Consider the following 13,401-nt stretch of genomic DNA (forward strand, 5'->3'; position numbering starts at 1 on the left):
GTACTGGGAGGAAGGTGGGATATAAATAATAATAATCATCATCATCATCATAGTCTGAGGATTACACATATTTCACTGTTCTCTGTCAGAGCTTCTAATATAGAATGGCCTGTAAATTCTTTACTGTTAGATCACAAGTAGTTGTAGCTAGACCAGTTCAATAACCAATCAGATTATCACATTAGGGATGGGTCGTCATTGTCCCATCCCTGTCGCGTCCTTTCCACCTAATCATGGAAAGGACTTTCACAAAGGACCTGCACTTAAACTGGCAGGGAAGTGCAAGTGAAAGTGATCGTGTGAATCACTTCCACTCACAAATTTTCTAAACCCATAATTCAGCCGTGAGTGAAAATGATAGCGCAAATCACTTTCACATAAAAGTGAGCTGAAAAGTGCTTTCACCCATCATTTTATAGTCTTTTGTAATAATGGAAGAACCCATGATTACAATGACAACTGAAAGTGCTTTCAGCCCTCTTTCATGTGAAAGCAATTTATGCAATCACTTTCACTCAGGTCATGGATGGGATAAAGATGGGGGAGCAATCCCATCCCTTCCTGTCCCTGTGTGAAAATCTCCCAAGAAATAGTTTCACCAACTCACACAAACACATACATGGAAGGACCTGGACACTCCCATATCATGACTCAGTGGGTATGTAGATTTTTTTTGTTTAAAAAGTGTCCTGTACTTCAGTATTTCTACTCCCAAAGGAGCAACTTAGAGTGCAATGATAAGCACTTTTTTTTTTTTTTTTGGCTAAAAGCATATGTGATTTTTTTTAAAGCATCAAAAATATGTTTTTTGAGCATTGAGAAACCTTGAGAATAAGAATCCTGGATGCAAAATGTTTGTGTGTGTGTGCATGCATGCAGAGCTCTGGTGCCACAACAAACTACAGTTCCCAGAATTACATAGCAATGAGATATGGCAGTTAAAGTGATGTCAAACTGGACTATTTCTGCGGTGCAGATGCAGCATTAGTCAGGCTCTGGACCCCTTTTGAACTGCTAGGTCCTGGCAATTTGTGCTGGCTCTCCCACATTGGTACTGGGCACCATCAGGTCCAGTTGAGATTGAATAGTGCATGGGGAGTATGTTGGCTTTTCTGACCAAAGCAATAGTAATATCCTTCAATGGTAAGTCTTTAGAAAGAACTGGAAAAATAAAATAAAGAGGAAGCATCTGAAAGGTGGTGAAAGAAACAACTCAAAAATAGGGAAGGGTGAGGGATTGGACACACTCACAATTATTTTCAACTCCTACGACAAACAAATATCTCTCTGTGTGTGTTTTTAAGCATTCTCCAGGAATGAGAACAATCTCAATTCTTCATCTCAGGATATGGGTGAAAAAGGAAGGGAAATAGCCTGAAACATCACATGATTGATAAAACACCATTTTTATCTTAAAGAAAGTGGGAAATGCAACAAATACCATCAGAACTAGGCTGTAACTAGGCATTTTGCATATTTTCTGCTTGGTTTGCTCTCATTGGAAAACTCCTGTTGCTTTGCTTACATGGCTATATCTGATGCTTGAAAGATGTTTATTTGAAGACTGAACTGATTTTGTTTATTGGATTGAGTCCTAGACAGAAGCATCCAAATGTCTCATTTCCCCAAATTGTATGATCAAGTCATCTCTTAATAATTTTGATTTATACAATTATACATTTGACTGTTTGCTCAAGTAACAAATTAGCTTATCTATTTCTGCTAAACCAGTTATGGGCAATGTCTGGGGCGGGGGGGGGGGGGGTCTCATTTGACCATGAAATAATCAAAATTCATTTAGAGGCTGAGAGTGTGTGACTTGCTCAAGATCACACAATAGGTTTCATGACCAAGCAGGCAATGGCATCCTTATCTCCAGAATCATAGCCAAGTGCTCAAATCACTATACCACGCTGGCTCTCGAAAACTGCACACACACTTGGGGGCTCTACAGACTACCCCTAAGGAGTGGTGGGTCATTGCCCCTTTCCTGGTCAGTTTGGAGCCATGGCAACCTCACATTGTGGCCCCAATCCAGCATTTGGATGGTGTAAAAAGGAGCCACAAAAAGCAGCCCCTTTTTGTGCCCCCCAAAGGGCAACATAGCTGCAGTGGCGTGGCTGTATGGCACCCCTTCAGCACTGCATCATTTGGACACTGCTCTAGAGGCGCACCATGATGCCCCAAGCTGTCTGGAGAAGTGCATAGCATCATGGCACCCTGGAGCAGAGTCAGGACATGCACCTGCGCCCCAACTCCACCCATAGGCCGGCCTTTTGAGACAGTCTGTATAGGGCCTTAGATACATTTGCTTATCCACTTGCTAATAGAATCATAACTAGGTGCCAAGCAATTTGGTAACAGATTTACGACAAGATTAATATACCAGACTAGTTACATTCAACAGCCAAGAGAAACATCGTTCACAAATATTGGCATGGACTTTTCAAATCCTTATGGAATAATTATAGTAAAGCAAACGGAACAGAAAAAAATGTATTGGAAAACTAATGATTCCCATAATAAATCATGCTGGCATTGGGCGATATTAGCCAGCTTAGTACGTTAAAACTGTGTGCCAGCCTGATTTGAAGAAATACTTTATCATATTCTTGTATTTATCCCCACTTTTGCAAATGTAGTTAATTAGAGGAATATTATAAATCCTACACAAGCCTATCCAGTTGAATGGCACATAACAAGGGAACACAATTCTTTGCATGTATTTTCTATGTATGTATGCACTTTGCCTTTTGTCTGGAAAAGATAATTTGGTCTCTTTTTGTCTTTACTATATAGCAGCATCATGATCTTGGAAAGGTTATTCTTTTGTATATAGTCCATGTCACTGCTATGTTTGTTTTGGCACCAGAGAGTTTTGACAAAGAAGGCTAAACATCTCACAAAAATACAAATTCCAGAATTCCATAAAATTAAGCCATGGCAGTTAAAGTGGTGCCAACCTGGATTATTTCTACAACACAGATGCAACCTGAGAAGGGTCTCTCTAATGTCTTCACCAGATGTGCATGAAAAGGTGGCAGGCCCTCAGAAAGCTGTTTCACTGCAGATCTTAGAGTACAGACAGTCACATATAGGGATGTATGTTTTTTTTTGTTTTGTTTTTTAAAAAAATAATCTGGATTCAAGAAAGAAAAGTGTGAGAGACCATAGACTTACCATAGGGGTTTGCCTGCCCACAAGGCATGTTTAAAAACGTTTGTTCATGCGTGTGGACATATGTGTGCATATGACCTGATCCCCAAATGTTCCAACATTCCTAGCTGCTCTCTAAGACAGCTCTCTATGTACATTGCTACTTATCTAGAAGAGGTTCTAATCTGTTGTTCACCAAGAATCTGTGTCACTGACCTATCTCTCTCTCTCTCTTTCTCTATCTATCTATCTATCTATCTATCTATCTATCTATCTATCTATCTATCTATCCATCCATCCTTATCTGTAATCTGAATGTAACTTTGTCTAAAAAGGAAAGAAAATGGCAGCAACATTTGAAAAGAACCAAAACTAAGGCGGGTTACAGACCGCCATTTTGGAAAAGGGGTGTCTCTTCCAGACGCCCCTTACCCTGTTACAGACAGAGTCTGTAACAAATGGCGACGGCCGTTCCACATGGCCGCCGCCATTTTGACGTAACGGACGCTCTGCGTCCGCACATCACGGCCCGGAAATGATGCCGCGAGTGCGCGCTTTGGCACTTGTGGCGTCTCTTCCGGGTTGCTGGAAGAAGCGCGATTTTCATGCTCCTTCTTTGCAGCACGGAGGAGTCACATGGTTTGGCTACTGCAACTCCTCCGCGCTGCAACTGGCAGCGGCCCGAGACCGCCCCTTTTGGGTGGTCTGTAATGGGCCTAATATCAGCAAAATGCTTTTATAGGTACTAACAAAGTAGAGACCTTTACAATATTACCTTACTGTTGTTTTCTGATTTTTCCAAGTGTGATTATTATTTGATTTCACTCTTTTTCAAGAACCTGGTAGTCAGTAGTGTCCCCTTAAAGTCAGGGCAAAAATTGTGTCTGTGTTTCCAGGTAGACAACTAATTATGCAATGTACAGATTGCATTTGGAGTATGTGGCATATGATCCAACCATATAGGTTTGGGAAAGAACTAAGTTGTCCATCTTAAAGAAAGCACTCACAAGAAAGGGAGAGCAAAGAGCTTGGCTCTCTAGTACATGGATATTATATGTATCATTTGGCTCATGTCACAACTTTCTTTTACTGTATCTCAGTGTATTACACATTCTGTGAAATGAGAATGCATTAAGCACCTGAAGAAATTGGGCTATAGCCCATGAAAAAGTATGCCAAAATAAACCTAAAAGGTACTTTAAGATTTCCACCTTCCCCCCTCCCTCCTTTCATTTTTATTGTGGAGAAAGAAAAAAACACTGTCTTAACTCCGACTACAATGATATTATAGCTAAGGTTGAATTCTACCACCACCCTCCATAGACCTGCTTATATGCCTTTGACATAAGAAGCGAAGGCATTTAGGTTCTCCATCACAGTCAGATGCACTGATGGCAAAAAAAACTAACTTGGTAGGAAAACCTGCTATTGAGTCACAGTGACCCAATGAATTTCAGAGAGTTTTCAGTGGTGGTTTTCCTTTCCTCTGAAATATAGCCCACAGCACCTAGTAGTCATTGGAGGTCTTCCATCCATGTTCTAACCAGAGCTAACCTTGCTTAGCTTCCAAGATCAGATGAGATCTGGTGCCTTTAGGGCATTTAGGCACAATAATGTATTCAAAGCTGCAAAATGAATAGGATGTCTCGCTGAACTGAAAAGGCCTCAGTTCTGAGTCAACATCCAAAGATATAGTCTATCAAAAATATGTTTACTTGTTATATCTCTGAACATTTTTTCTTTCCCAGCAGTGGTATTGCTAGGTCTGACATCACCTGGTGCAGTAATTCATGGTATCAACCTCCCTATGTTTGACCTCCTCCCATACCACACTTTACAGAATTCTTAGTATTTTTTTTAATAATCATGTTACTCATAAATCATAATTCCCATATATCACTGAATGTAATGGTAATAGCTGTGGAGTAAACAACTAGCAAAATAATAAAGGAGACAAACAAAAGAAATTAACTCTACTTGGTTAGAAAATCCCCTAAAGGATGGTTCTCATGTGTGGCTGTAAGCTAGCATCTATTGTTGAGGTTGGAGCCCCATGGATGCCCCTTACAAAGGGAACAGAGACACTAACCTCTTGAGAGAAGGGGACATGATGTCTGCAAAAAGCTTGAGTACATAGAGCAAAGAATGATGCAGTACAGACCGCCCAAAAACAGCGATCTGCAGGTGCCCATTTTAACTCCGGAGGGACACCTCAGCCGCTAGCCTGCACGATGTCCCTCCGGAGTTAAAAGAACCTTGTTTTTCCAGGTTATTTTACCGGTGCCCAGGTTACATCATGAGTGTGCCAATGGGGCACTCGTGACATGACGGACATGATGTGATGTGTGGGCACTATGCATCCGTTATGTGAAAATGGAGGTGGCCATGCGGATGGGATGCCTCCATCAGGCTGCCGTCATTACATACTAGGGTTCTGGACCGTGCGGTTGTTGCATGGTCTGGAACTCTAGTATCACCGCTGCCACACCCCTGTTGGCTCGTCTGTCTCGGGCCAAAGATACAGGGATGGAAAACAAAATGGCAAGCTGTCTCACTAATCTCTTTATACAAGTGTTGATGCCTTTTTGCATCCAACAAGTTAAAGAGAAAACTATATAGTGGTGCAGTAAAAGTAGTAATGAAGGTCTTAAAACCACCCAAAAAAAAAAAAAAAAAAAAAACAGTCTGGCACGGTAGGCTCAAAACCAGACCTACTGTCAAAACATGGCATGCAACGGCTCGAATTGAACTGCAAAAACACTGGATGAAATTTCCAGTCACAGTTCTTTGCTTTTCTCTGCAGAGGCTTCTGATTTAATTAAATACAGGGAGTCAGTTAGTCATGCCAGATCACCAAGGCCAGGTCAAAAACTGATTTTTAAAACCCTTTATGGCTTACATCAGAAGCAAAGAAGTAGCTGAGCACAGTTCTCAAAAGGATGGTCAGATATTTTCTTCCTGACACTGATCATTGTGTCATACAAGTGGCATCAGCTGGAAACCACAGACCATAGCATTTGTAAAACTGCTTAGCTCCACAGAAGCCAATTGGACTCACAGCGCAATGCTTGAGAGACTTACCTCCAACTAAACCCATCAAAGTCAATATCATTTACTTTTGAGTAAACATGTACATGATGCCTATGCTATAAACCAATTGCAAGGATTCTGTTTCACCTAGTAGATTAGACCTTTATCAAAGCTAACTTTTAGTCCTTTGTTAGAAAATAATCAACTTTAAAGACATCTGGGCATGATTAGTAAGCCAGCTCATCATAATGTAGCCTTGTAGAAAGAACAGCCGTTTTAAGATTAACCACACATGGTGACGGCTGGTCTAGACATGTATATTTCTGCATGTACTATGTAGAAACTTACTATTTGGAAAAGTGCAAGACTTCAGCATGCATGTGCAAGCATCTTTGAAAATTATCTAAGGGGATTGTTTATGAACCCCATAAGGGCACTCCATAAGAGCATTAAAGGAAGAGAGGTTCTTCTTCACACCCCTTTAGAGGATCATCCCACAGATGCAGCATTGTTCTGGTACAGAATGACAGAAAAGGGGGAATAATGGAAAAAGAGTGAATCATGAGGGCATTAGGGAGTGGCTGCTTAGGTCTACCCTTTCTATAAAATTTCACATCTTTGTTTTCCTTCAAATGGGAGAAAGCAGCACTGGAAGAGGTCTGGATCAAGCTGGAAATACAGAGATAGTAGGTCCATATGAGCAGAGAGAAATTCTTTCATTCTTGGTTAAGGGGGGGGGGATTGGGGACAATACCTGGGGGGAAGGATCTTATGGGAAGTCTGAAGAAATTTATGAAAATATTAGTAAGAAATGTATGGAAACAATGGACTGAAGGGGAAATGATTTAGAGGATTGATGTCTGAAGTTATCAGACCTTATTTCTGTAGTGCATTTACTTTAGCTATATCTGGTTCAATATTCTGCTGCCCCTCAAGAAGCTTAGTTTGCACTGAAGCTGGTGATGGGGAAGCACCACCAGCTGCCACTAGATCAAGGAATGTCATGTGTCCAAGACCATTGAGTGTTGGACTCATTAAATGGTCAATTTCAATTTCTGGATGTTCAAAAGAATTGCTAGACACAACTACTAGACAAAATCATAGAATCATAGAATCATAGAATCGTAGAGTTGGAAGAGACCACTAGGGCCATCCAGTCCAACCCCCTGCCATGCAGGAAATCCAAATCAAAGCATCCCTGACAGATGGCCATCCAGCCTCTGTTTAAAGACCTCCAAGGAAGGAGACTCTATCACCCTCCGAGGGAGTGCATTCCACTGTCGAACAGCCCTTACTGTCAGGAAGTTCCTCCTAATGTTGAGGTGGAATCTCTTTTCCTGTAGCTTGCATCCATTGTTCCGGGTCCTGTTCTCTGGAGCAGCAGAAAACAAGCTTGCTCCCTCCTCAATATGACATCCTTTCAAATATTTAAACAGGGCTATCATATCACCTCTTAACCTTCTTTTCTTCAGGCTAAACATCCCCAGCTCCCTAAGTCGTTCCTCATAGGACATGGTCTCCAGACCCTTCACCATTTTTGTCGCCCTCCTTTGGACACGCTCCAGTTTCTCAATGTCCTTTTTGAATTGTGGCGCCCAGAACTGGACACAATATTCTAGGTGGGGCCTGACCAAAGCAGAATACAGTGGCACTATTACTTCTCTTGATCTAGACACTATACTTCTATTGATGCAGCCTAAAATAGCATTGGCCTTTTTAGCTGCCGCATCACACTGTTCACTCATGTTCAACTTGTGGTCTACTTGGACTCCTAGATCCCTTTCACACGTAGTTTCATTCAGCCAGGTGTCACCCATCCTATATCTGTGCATTTTATTTTTCCGCCCTAAGTGCAATACCTTACATTTCTCTGTGTTGAATTTCATTTTGTTAGCTTTGGCCCAGCTTTCTAGTCTATTCAGGTCATTTTGAATCTTGATCCTGTCCTCTGGGGTATTAGCTATTCCTCCTAATTTGGTGTCATCTGCAAATTTGATAAGTATGCTCCCAATTCTGTCATCCAGGTCATTGATAAAGATGTTGAATAGCACTGGGCCCAGGACAGAGCCCTGTGGGACCCCACTGGTCACTTCTCTCCAGGATGAAAAGGAGCCATTGTTGAGCACCCTTTGGGTTCGGCCGGTCAACCAATTACAGATCCATTTAACAGTTCCTTTGTCTAGCCCACATTTTACAAGCTTGTTTGCAAGAATGTCATGGGAAACCTTGTCAAAGGCCTTACTGAAATCAAGATATACTATATCCACAGCATTCCCTTCATCTACCAAGCTGGTAATTTTGTCAAAGAAAGAGATTAGATTTGTCTGGCATGACTTGTTTCTCTGAAACCCATGTTGACTTTTTGTGATTATGGCATTGCCTTCTAGATGTTCACAGACTCTCTGTTTAATGATCTGCTCCAGAATCTTTCCTAGAACTGATGTCAGACTAACTGGACGATAATTGTTGGGATCCTCTTTTTTCCCCTTTTTGAAGATGGGGACAACGTTTGCCCTCCTCCAGTCTGCTGGGATCTCTCCTGTTCTCCAGGAGTTTTCAAATATGATTGCCAATGGCTCCGATATTACTTTTGCCAGTTCTTTTAATACCCTTGGATGGAGTTCATCTGGTCCCGGAGACTTAAATTCATTTAGATTAACAAGGTGTTCCTCTACTTTCTCTTTACTTATTCTGTGCTGAAATTCCCCTATTCTGTCCTCTGCTCCATTATCCTCAAGTTGAGCACCCTTTGCCTTTTCTGAGAAGACTGAGGCAAAGAAGGTGTTGAGTAATTCTGCCTTTTCTCTATCTCCTGTTAGCATTTTGCCATCTTCTCCACGCAGTGGCCCTACTATTTCCTTCTTCTTCCTTTTGCTGCGAACATATCCAAAAAAGCCCTTTTTGTTGTCTTTAACCTCTCTAGCAAGCCTGAGTTCATTCTGCGCTTTAGCTTTTCTGACTTTACCCCTACACATGCCTGCTATTTCTTTGAATTCCTTTTTCGTGATTTCCCCCTTTTTCCATTTCTTATACATGTTCCGTTTCAAACTTAGCTCGGTTGAAAGTTCCTTAGTCATCCATCCTGGTTTCTTGAGACACCTCCCGTTTTTCTTTCTCACTGGAACTGTTTGAAATTGTGCCTTCAGTATCTCCCTTTTGAGAAAGTCCCATCCGTCCTGAACTCCTTTATCTTTTAGTATTTCTGACCATGGAATCGCCCTCAGTACTTCTCTAAGTTTACTGAAATCCGCTCTCCTAAAGTCTAGGATGCGTGTCTGACTCTGCCTGGCTTCTCCTCTCCATTGTATAACAAACTCCAGGAGAACATGGTCGTTTCCACCTAAGGATCCCACCACTTGCACCCCATCAACCAAGTCATCCTTGTTGGTTAGGATCAGATCTAAAATAGCTGACCCCCTTGTTGCCTCTTCCACCTTTTGGACCATGAAATTGTCTTCCAGGCAAGTGAGGAATTTGCTAGACCTTGAGGATTTTGCTGAGTTTGACTTCCAGCAAATATCAGGATAGTTGAAGTCGCCCATCACTACTACATCTCTCTTTTCTGACTGTGTGGTCATCTGTTCTAGAAAGATATCATCCAATTCCTCAGTCTGACTTGGGGGTCTGTAGTAGACTCCCACCGTAACACCCCTGTTGTTTCCCTCCCCTTTGATTCTTATCCAGATGCTCTCCACCTGGCTTCCATGATTGATGTCCAGGATCTCTTCACTGGTGTAAATATCTCTGACATATAGTGCTATTCCTCCTCCTTTCCTGTTTGGCCTATTTCTCTTAATAAGGTTATACCCCTCTATTTCCACATTCCAATCATGAGACTCATCCCACCAGGTTTCATAAAAGCACAAATTCAAACCAAATGTTTTGTTAATTTTGGAAATACAATAAAAATATTTTCCACCAAAATCCCAGTCAACAGATCAAGTAATAGCTAATATTTACACACAGCTTTGTTTCTTATTGTCTTTTGTTACTGCCTGTTGAAGCAACCTGTTGAATTGGTTGCAATGGGAGGTGGTCATAAATATGTAGGAGGATACATATTTTGCATGTCAAGGATTCGGGTTCAATCATGGCAATTCTATCTTTAAAAACACACAGATCAAAACATGTAAGCTAACAAAAGACTACAGTGTTACTGTGTTACATAAAATCTTGAAGAACCAATACTAGTAAGTGTAGACAGTCATGACTAGTGAGACAGACTAATGGTCTGACTTCGTAAAACTCAGGATATTACAGGCCAATGGTCGGATTTAGTAAAACTCAAGAGATGATCACACAGGAGGAAAGTATCTTATCCTGTGCTTAATTCGTGTTATTGGCGGGATTGAGGAAAAGATTGTCACATCCCTGCATGTTTATATCATTCAACTACCATCTGTAAACCATAATGGACCCATCACTGGGTCCGTTACTGTTTACAGATGGTAGAGGAATGGGATAACCAGGTAAGGATGTGATAAACTTTCCCCTGGTCTTGCTAATAACATGAATTAAGCACAGGAGAAGGATGCTTTCCTCTCCCATGTGATAATCTTATCAGTCTCAAAGGTACGACAAAAACTTTTGCTTAGTAAAACAAAGTTTAATATTTAAATTACTACTTTAAGCTATTTTTTCTTCCAGCAAATACATTGTATTAAAAAGTCAAAAGTAATTTAATATGTTATTGAGGTCAGAGGAAACACTGAGATTCTATATTTACTAGAGGTTTTCATTAAAATGACATATTGTTTTCTAGGAGTTTTCATTAATATGATACAGTTCTTTTTCAGAAATATGTAATTAAGAAAATTTACAAAATAGCATAACCATTCCTATGAATCTTTAAAGTGATTCATTTTGTTAAAAGAAATTTTGCATGTGCAATTCTTTAGTAATAGTTTAATCATTCTGAATTCTGGTTATCCCTAGGACTACTGAACCATTGGTTTTCTTTACATTTCAGGCTTAATCTAGAAATGTAAAAGAAACTTGATCTTTCTAAATGTAGATACAAATTGACACAAACTCCACTTTTTACCAACAAGGCCTTGCCATTTTCTAATTTTCTAATACAGTTATAAGTTTAAATTGGCTATAAAATACATAGATGATGCCTATTTTGAAAGAAAAAATAAAATGTATATTTTCAGAGAGAAAAGATAATGCCACAATTCAAAAATGATGTTGACAAGCTGGAGCACATTCAGAGGAGAGCAACCAAAATGGTGAAAGGTCTGGAAACCATGCCCTATGAGGAGCGATGTAGGAAGATGAGTATGTTTAGCCTGGAGAAGGGACAGTTAAGGGGTTGTTTAAATATTTGAAGGGATGTCATATTTAGATGGGAGCAAGCTTGTTTTCTCCTGCTCTAGAGATTAGGACATGGAGCAGTGGATTCAAGTTCAAAGAAAAGAGATTCCACCTAAACATTAGGAAGAACTTTCTGATGGTTACAGATGTTGAACAGTGAAATACACTGTCACAGAGAGTGCTGGAGTCATGACTGGCTACACTTACTAGTATTGACTCTACAGGATTTTATATGACACATTAACAGTGTAGTCTTTGGAGGTTTTTAAACAGAGGCTGGATGGCCATCTGTTGGGAGTGCTTTGACTGTGTATTCCTGCACTGCAGAAGTTTGGATTGGATGGCCCTTGTGGTCTCTTCCAGCTCTATGATTCAATGATATGATATGACATCATATGATATGTTGCTGTTTTTGTTATGTACTACACAGTCAAGTTGGCTTCGATTTACTATGATCCTATGAATGAGAGACCTTCAAGAGTCCCTGTTGTTTACAGGCCTGCTCAGATATTGCAAACTCAGAAAAATGTCTTCCTTGATTGAGTCAATAAATCAGCAGTGAAGTCTCCCTTTTATCTGATTTTCTTTAATTTTGCCAATTATTACAGTCTTTTCCAGTGAGTCATGCCATCTCATGGTAGCTAGGAAGTATAACAGTCTCAGTTTAACCATTTGGCCTCTACAGAGTGTTTAGCCTTGATTTGATCTCAGTTTTATTGGTCTTTTCAGTGGTTCATGGTATCTGTAGACTACAGACTATTCTATCACTAGACCTGTCAGTTTCTTTCACATCTGTACATAAGCATTAGAAATGTTATGGTATTGAAGTTTCTCACTTTGGTACTGTACATATGATTTCTGTATGATATATATATATATATATATATATATATATATATATATATATATATGAGAGAAAATATATACAAACAAATGCATATTTGAATTTGGTAGGTGACCACATGTAGAGGTGACAAAAACTAGAAATAGCCCTATTCATCCATGACTGCCTATTAACAAAGATCCTAGAAGCAGCAACAAATTACAGATATATTTGTATATAGTATATCAAGTGAAAAATACTCAGTTTTGACAGTGTTGACCAAGCACAAAAGGAGGGGATTTTTCAATTTACTGGTTAAAGCTGACAGTTTCCAACCATTTGCCAGACCATATATATGAGGATTTGATCTCACAAATTAAATATATTGCATTTGAACTTGTACCATGTTTCTCCTGCATTATATTCTCTTCTCTTCCCCAGGTTAAACATACCTAGCTCCCTAAGTCACTCCTCATAGGGCATGATTTCCAAATGGTGAAAGGTCTGGAAACCATGCCCTATGAGGAATGACTTAGGGAGCTGGGTATGTTTAGACTGGAAAAGGGAAGGTTAAGTGATGATATGGTAGCTCTATTTAAATATTTGAAAGGATGTCATACTGAATATGGAGCAAGCTTGTTTTCTGCTGCCCCAGAAACTAGGACAAGGAGCAATGGATTCAAGGCTACAGAAAAAGAGGTTCCACTTAAACATGAGGAAGAACTTACTGATGGTAAGAGCAATTGCACAGTGGACCAGGCTGCCTTGGAGTCTGGTGGAGTCTCCTTCTTTGGAGATTTTTTAAACAGAGGCTGGATGGCCATCTGTTGCAGGTGCTTTGATTGTATTCAGGCATGGCAGTGGGCTGGACTGGATGACCCTTGAGGTCTCTTCCAACTCTGATTCTATTATTCTATATCTGATGTGAGCAGTGGTCAGTATGATGTTTATCCTGTTGAAGCTGAGGGCAAACAGGTAACAGTAGATTGATCCAAGGGGTGATGATAAAGCAGTAACTTTCTGTATGATAGAGAAACTGAGGTTAAATAATGCTGATAAAATCCCCCCCCCATGGT

Source organism: Sceloporus occidentalis, unplaced genomic scaffold, assembly GCF_023333645.1.
Source record: "Sceloporus occidentalis isolate IW3139 unplaced genomic scaffold, rSceOcc1.0.p SCAF_5, whole genome shotgun sequence".
NCBI lineage: Eukaryota > Metazoa > Chordata > Lepidosauria > Squamata > Phrynosomatidae > Sceloporus > Sceloporus occidentalis.